This window comes from Carlito syrichta, unplaced genomic scaffold (genome assembly GCF_000164805.1).
Source record: "Carlito syrichta isolate Samal-C Ts95f unplaced genomic scaffold, Tarsius_syrichta-2.0.1 Scaffold24302, whole genome shotgun sequence".
Classification (NCBI taxonomy): Eukaryota; Metazoa; Chordata; class Mammalia; order Primates; family Tarsiidae; genus Carlito; species Carlito syrichta.
Genome location: NW_006968398.1, coordinates 2,615 through 8,757, shown reverse-complemented (window position 1 = coordinate 8,757; position 6,143 = coordinate 2,615). Strand labels below are relative to the sequence as shown.

General features: G+C 43.3%; 1 pseudogene; it reads left to right on the top strand.

Annotated features, from left to right (window-relative positions):
• Window positions 1-372: 372 nt before the first annotated feature.
• LOC103267010 lies at window positions 373-940 on the top strand (annotated as a pseudogene).
• The last annotated feature ends 5,203 nt before the right edge of the window (window positions 941-6,143 follow it).

Here is a 6,143-nt window from a genome sequence, read left to right as displayed (position 1 = left end):
CCCTAGAATTAACCACCTCCTAAAGATCTCTGTGAAATAGGAGTTGCTGTAGGGAAGGTCATAATCCATCCAGGACTTTTTTCTCAAAGAATAAGAGAGTAGATTGGGCTAATGTAGATGAAGTTGGTTTCAGTAATTAGAAAATTAAAGGCGTGCCAGGCCACGCGTCTCTGCGATGGTGCTGCCTCCTCCAGGCAGTTCTGTGAGGGTGGCAAGGACCCACCAACCAGCCGAGAAGGAGGCGTGGACATGGACCTGGCAGCAGCCGCCGACCCCATCCCAGCGCCACTGCTTGGGGTGCCCCGAGGGTTCTGTGGGGGTGCGCCCTCCGCCGCGGCATCTTCGGGGACCTGGGGAGCCCGGCACTGCGCTATGGCCCTGCCCGCGCAGCCCGCGCTCTCTGTCCTGCTCTTCCTCCTGGCTGCAGCTGTCAGGTGCCAGGAGCAGGCCTAGAGCACCGACCGGAGGACAGCCCTGAAGACCATCTGGAACGGCATTCACAAGGTCGACACGTATCTGAATGCCGCTTTGGACCTCCTGGGAGGAGAAGACAGGCTCTGCCAGTGTAAGTGCAGCGACGGATCAAGGCTTTTCCACGTTATGGTTATAAACCCTCCCCACTGAATGGATGTGGCTCTCCATTGTTTGGTGTTCATCTTAACGTTGCTATCCCTTCCCTGACAAAGTGCTGCAGCCAACGTGTCAGATGCTTTGAGAACTGTTCAAAAGCAAGAACGACTGTGATGTGGCGTTCCTGTGTTGTCTCTCTAAGATCTGCCGAGATGTGCAGAAAACACTATGACTAGCTCAGCACGTTCAGGCCTGTGAAACAACAGTAGAGCTCTTGTTTGACAGTGTTATACATTTAGGCTGTAAACCCTACCTGGACTGCCAACGAGCTGCATGTAGGTGTCGCTATGAAGAAAAGACTGATCTTTAAAGAAGATGCTGATAGCTGGTGACAGATGAGGGTGAAAGAACATAACCTATGACAAATAACTAATATTTTTACAGCATAAAGCTGACTTCTTTGGCGAAAGAATTATTTTAAAGACGTTTCAAGAGTTTCTATTTTGACATTAAAACCTCAAGGTGAAAAGAAAACAAGTGGGGGAGAGGGTGATGAGGCCATACCTGCCTTCTCAGGTGTCTTCCTGGGTGTTGCTGCCTTAGTATACCAATGTCTTGACCAGTCTCAAAAACATGTGTGTGTTAAGGGGAGAATTTTTGAAAAGAATGTGTACTCAGTTTTTGTAACCATATTTATGAAAAAAAAGAGATCAGATATAAAATTCATCATAAGGTTTGTTCAGCATTATCTTATTTGAAAATATGGGAAAATCTTCACTTAGAAGTACTATTTGTTTACTATGAAATTTTAATACAGATTTATGCCTGGAAAAAAAGAAAAAGAAAAAATTAAAGCATAGGACAGAGACTGAGTAAATGTAGAATGCTGTCAAAGATTTCAGTAAGGGAGATTTATTCATATTGATCCAGGAGGGCTCAGATTGCATATGTTTATGTGTAAGAAGTTTTAGAAAAGGCCCCTAGTATCAAAAATTCTGCTGTTGTGGAATCCAAATTATCTTGAATGATGGGTCCGATTTCACAAGAGCTATTAAAAAAAGAAGGGATTTTCTTTCCCATATGAGTAACTGCAAACAACTGAATAGTAAAACAGGAAGAGTGAAGATGTTGTTTCTGATGAGAATAGCCCCCTGTGTTTTCTTTCCACTGTATCCTGTTCTGGACTGTGTGATCTAAGTTGCTTGATGTTTACTCTCTGAGACCGCTTCCTCATTCTCTGAATCCCATCCAGGCTGAAGTTTCTAATCTCCTTCCCCAACACTCAGGTTCTCTCCTGCCGAGTCCCTATCGCTTTCAAAGTCCAAACCGGAAACCCTGGGCCACCCATGCAAACAAAAGCCCACAGAATAGGCAGTAAGGCCACTCTCTACTTTGTAACACATTTATCCAATCAATCACAGTTGTATCTTATTTTCGTGGTGGCAAAGTTGAAATTGAATCATTGAAATGATTCTCATATCAATGAGTTGGGTTGAAAGTTTTTGGTCAGTGGTTGTCGATGGATCTGGTGAGGAATCAGTTGAGGAAGCAAAGACTGAAATCTATTTCCATCAGAAGGTATTTATACACAATGCTACATTTTCATTAGTATTACAGCACAATCACCCTGTTGGTTAACCACTCAAAATCTGTTAGAAACAGACAAAACTGTTTTCAACAGTGAGATGAAAATCTAGTAGTATAAAACTAGAACAACTTTTCCCAGTAAAAATATAAGAACCTTCATTCAAATGAAGAGCAGACATCTGTTTTTAACTTGTTGGTGACTAACTTTTAGATGGATCGCTAGTTTATCTGTCAACAACATTTATAACTGATCTAGATGAAATGTAGTCATATTATCCGTTAGAAATTGAGTCCTTCATAAATGAAATCGCTGACTCCCAGGAAGACATAATGAATGTGTTCATGTGCTTGAGTTCCTGGCATGACATCATCCTGGACAGTGTGTCTCTTACATATTCCCCAGTCTGGCTCTGCGACACTCAGAGGGGCTGTAGCCTCTGGGGATACACTTGATCATGGTGATGTCATTGGATGCTGGTAGAGATATGTAGGCCTCAACCTAGAGAAAGAGTCACACAGAAAACAATCTTCAGGAGTGCAGATGTCCACATCGAAGAGAGGGGGCACCATACACTACAGCACTGAGTCTCCAGGGCAGCATCTGGAGGTTAGTTTCTAAGGAGAACAGACTTTCAAAGATGCAGTTGTTCTCAATTCCTGTCCTGCAACCTCTTTGCTCTTAACTTTCGCAGGGTATTCTTTTACCTCTCCTCCACCCCGCACATAGAAAACACCTGGGCAATGGGAGAAGACCAGGGTTTGAGGGCTTCAGATTCAGATATTGTGCATTGAGATAAAACAGGTAGACTCTCCTGTCAGGGATTTCTCTCTGGTTTAACTGTCTGTTAACCTGTGAGGGGCCTCCTTCTAGGCTGTGTTTTTCTCTTCTTCTACTTCCTACCTGAATCACCAGCAATGCACAAATTCAGTCCAATGTCTGAACAAATGGCAAACTTTTCCTAAAGACAATGGGGCTTCTTATGGGGACTCTGAGCAGCTGACATGAGAACTCCTTTCCTGGTCCATATAAGGCCTTTCCCTCCTCATCACCTCCTTATCCCTCTCCTCACGATCCTTATTTATCTTTTCTTTCTTAAACATTCGGCCTTTTCTGCAGCTGTGTTTTGTCTTTGATCTGTCCCCTTCAACACTCCTTCCTCCTCTACCCTCCCCACTCCTCTGCCAGACCTTCCCATATCACCTGGGCCCTTCAACTCCCCGGATCACTGATACTTTAGGCTGCTCCCCAACATGGGCTCTCAAGCAACTCAGCGACTCCAACAGCAACCAACCAACTGTGGCTGGAAAAGCTCATGGGAAACAGACTGATTGGAGACAGGAAACACACCCTCACACCACCCACAGTTTGCTTTCATCACACCTGGAGTTTTGCTTACTGGGACAGCAAGTTTTCAAATCCCTCAGGTTTTAAAACACCAGAATGTCTTTAAAATGTTGTGCTTTTCTTGTAGTAAATTCCACATAACAAAAAATTTACCACAATTAACTAATGTGTAATTCAGCATTATATCTATATCCATCTCTATATATGTAAATATATATAAATGTGTTATACAACAACTCTCTAAAAGGGAGATTGATGGGTCCTACTTAGGCTATTTTTCCATTTTTAAAGAAAATGTTGTACTGTTTTGCACAATGACTGTGCCATTTTACTTACAAGGGAATGCAGCACAACCGGGTCAACTCTTGTCACTTTCTGATTTTTTGGAAGTGGCCATTCAAATGGGTGTGAGATCATTGTAATTTGCATCTCTCTAATGATAAGTGATGTTGAACATATTTTCATATTCTTCTTGGGCAATCTTTTATACTGTTTGGATAAATGTGCACTCAAGGCTTTTAGCATTATTTTAATTGAATATCTGTAGACCAGGTGCGGTGGTTCGCCCCTGTAATACCAGTGCTTTGGGAGGTTAAGGCAGAATGATCACAAGAACCCAGGAATCTGAGGTTATAGTTAGCTATGATTGTGCCACATTACTCCAGACTGGGTGACAGAGTGAGACTCTATTTCTTGAAGAATAAAAGAGGAGGTATTTGTTTGCTTCATTCTTAAATTATAGGGATTCTTTATCTATTCTGGATATTAACTTCTTTTAAGAAATATGATTTACAGATAGTTTTTCTCATTTCCCGGGTTGCCTTTTTATCCTGCCCATTGCTTCTGTGCACACACATTTTTATAAGTGGGCATATTCTTGCTGTCTATTTTTTCTTTATTGCCTTTGTTTTCAGTGTCATATCCAAACCACATCTAATGCCTTAATCTTTTCCCTTATATTTTCTTTAGAAGTTATGTATCTAGAGGGATTTTCAGATACTTCATTCACTAGTTCTGTCCTCAGCACCACGTTTACAGAGCTCCATCCCCCAATGACCAAGTCAGCACAGGCTGCCCTCCTGGGGGCATCAGTACAAGGGGGAGAGAACCATTCCCACACAGGGATAGTCAAGGTGGTCAGGGTCAAAATGAAGGAGGCATAGGCAGAGAGTCAGAGTTTGTGGTGGGGGAGTCACAGGAGGCTTAGGTGAGACCACAGGCCCGGCATGATATATTAGGAAAGTGATCTTAGAGCAGAACTGAAGGGATAAGAAAAAATGAACCAAGTACAGAGAGAGAGTGTGGCTGGGTGCTGTGGCTCAAGCTTATAATCCCAGCACATTGGGAGACCAAGATGAAAGAATCACTTCATCCTTTCCTAGTAAAAAGAAATTTAGTCAGGCATGAGGGTGCATGCCTGTAGTCCCAGTTACTTGGGATACTGAGGCAAGAGGATCCCTTGAATCCAGTAGTTCAAGGCTGCAGTGACCTATGATCACACAAATGCACACCAGCCTCGACAACAGAGCAAGATCTCTTCTGATAGGTGAAAGAAAGAAAGTAGGGAGGGAGGGAGGGAGGAGAGGGGGAGGGATGGGAGAAATTGAATAGAAAAAAGAAGGAAAAGAAAAAAAGAGAATGGTCAGGATATAATGAGTAGAAAAATGGTGTATTCAATGGCCATGGGATGGTCTAGTGATCTGGCTACTCAGTAAAGTCCATGGACTAGTGGTATTAGCATTGTTAAAGCTCTTGATTGCTTATATAACAAATCGCTATCAAATGTAGTTATTTGTAAACAGTGGAAGAATATCTTTTGCTCTCAAACCAGCAATCTGCAGGGATAGGTCATTTCTGCTCCACAATATCTGAGGCTTCCGCTAGAATCATCTGAAGATGCAAATGCTCACCTGTCTCACAGGCTGGCTGTGGGCTGGGGGGCCCCTGTTCCTCTCTACGTAGTTTCTTCATATGGGCTAGGATCAGTTCCTATACAGCATGGAGGATGTTCAAAAACAAGTGTCCTAAAAGAGAACCAGGCAAAAATCATATTTTCTGTGTGACATAGCCTCACAAGCCATGCAGGGTCACTCTCGCCACATTCCATTTGTTGAAGCAATTGCAAAGTTTTGCCCAGGCTCAAGAGAAGAGGAAATGGCCTCCTCCTTTTTGAGACACTGAAACTTCTGGAGCATGGTGCAGACATGGGGATATTGCTGAGGTCATCTTTAGAAAACACAAGCTGTAACCATATCTCCTGAAGGAGATATCTACCAAATCAGAATCTGCATTTAGGAAGATTTTCAGGTGCTTTCTCTACAGAATAAGTGAGAGAAGTACTGTTTAAATCACGCACATGACAGTGTTTAGAGCAGCTGGGGAAAGGGGAAGAATACTTACATATAGAAAAGTCCAGCCAGGCTCGGTGGCTCAGCCTGTAATCCTGCGCCTTTGGGAGGCTGAGGTGAGTGGATTGCCTGAGCCCGTGGGTTCGAGACTTGCCTGGGCAGGCGAGACCTCATCTCTACAATAAATAAATAAATAAATAAAATTAACCAGGCATGGTAGCACGCACCTGTAATTCTGGTTACTCGGAAAGCTGATGAGGAAGGATCACCAGAGCCCAGCAGGTCGAGGCTGC